The following is a 1,826-nucleotide window of genomic DNA, read 5'->3' as shown; positions in this document are numbered from 1 at the left end:
GACAAACTGAGCTGTGAACTTTTGGCTGTCCTGAAGGGGTAGCCATTTGGAATATTTGCAAGTGGCATTCCAATCTGAGCAATAGGCTATGCTTGCTGAGGACATGGACAGCTGCACTGGCGTCTGATGACTAGAAAGGTGCGCTATTTGCCTTGTTATTCTTATACCACGCAGCCTCTTGGTGAATGGAGGTGTGGCCATCCCCCACCTCTACCCTCCTTCTGCTCTGGCAGGAATTCCATCCTGGTCTGTAAGCCCTGACAGAGCCTGGGTGCCCTGCCCCCCACCCAGTTTCATTTTTGTTTCTAAATTATTCTTTTTTCTTCCTCTTTTAATACTTTTTTCTCTTTCCCTTCTTCTCTGGTTCTTGTTTTTGTTTTGCTCTTGCCTTTTCCTGGTTTCATTGTTTTTTTTTTCTTTCTTTTCTTTTGGCTCTTCCCATTCCTTGTTTTCCTTTTTGCAGTTTTCTCACTTTTTCTTCACTATTCATTTACTCTTGCTCTTTTCTCTCATTCCTCCCTTACCAGATATTGTGGGTATTTTTTTTTCTCTTTATCTTTCTTCTGTCTTTTAAAAAAGTTGTAAAATATTTCTTCTCATTTATTGAATTTCCTTTGTGACTATGTGTGTGACTGTTCTGGTTGTTTATTTGGTTTGTGGTTTTTGTTCTCTTATTTCTAATTTTTTTGGTGTTTTATTTTTTATTTTTTTATTTTTTGTCTGAGTGGGAGATAGCAACTGTGTCCATATGACGCAACCATACTTGCACCTTCTACAGCCCCACACACTGAGTGAGCACCACCATTTGCTTCTGCACCAACTGATCAACAATAGACAGCAGCCAGTACCAGCCCAACTCACCCTCAACTGGTCTTACCAAACAGCTAACAGATCTGTGCATACACTCTCATTCTCTATCACAACCACCAGGAGACAGCTGGTGAGTGTCTAAGTGCTGCCAATTAGAGAATAGAGGAGCACAGTAACCTGCTTGCTCAGATATATCAAAAGAAAATGAAAAAAAAAAAAAAAAATCTTGGGCAAATCACACCAACATACAATCACCAATAAAATATAAATACAATGATGTCACAATGTCTCAGTAACAACTGACCATTCCAGTCCACACAAAAAAGCAAGATAAAGTAGTACAAACAAGGGACCAGGAAACAGACCCAGTAAACCTCCCTGAGGAAGAAGTAGCACTGAAACTCCCTGGTAAGGAATTCAAAAGAATTATATTTAGGTACCTGCAATAGAGTGAGGGACAGATCAAGGAAAACACTGACAAAATTAAGGAAAACAGGTCTTTGATCTGCTTTGAGTTAATTTTTGTATATGGTGTGAGATATAGATCCTGTTTCTTTTTTCTGCAAATGGATATCCAGTCTTGCCAACATAATTTGTCAAAGAGACTATCTCTTCCCCCATTTAACAGGTTTTGGCCCTTTGTCAAGTATCAGCTGTCCATACATAGGTGGCTGGATTTACTTCTGGGTTCTCAGTTCTGTTCCATTGGTCTCTGTGTCTGTCATCATATCCATACCAAGCTGTTTTGACTACTGTGGCTGTATAGTAGGTTTTGATATCGGGGAGTGTGAGGCCACCTATTTTGTTCTTCTTTAGTAGTGTTTTACTTACCTAGATCACTTTCCTTTCCATATAAAGTTGGTAATTAGTTTTTCCATCTCTTTAAAGAATGATGATGGAATCTGGTTTGGAATTGCATTATATCTGTAGATTGCTTTGGGTGGTATTGTAATTTTTACAACTTTAAGTCTTCCTATCAATGAGCATGGTGTATTCTTTCATTTATTAGGTCTCTT

This window comes from Orycteropus afer, unplaced genomic scaffold (genome assembly GCF_000298275.1).
Source record: "Orycteropus afer afer isolate SDZICR_OR568_19922 unplaced genomic scaffold, OryAfe1.0 scaffold00253, whole genome shotgun sequence".
NCBI lineage: Eukaryota > Metazoa > Chordata > Mammalia > Tubulidentata > Orycteropodidae > Orycteropus > Orycteropus afer.
Note: the sequence above shows the minus strand (reverse complement) of the source record.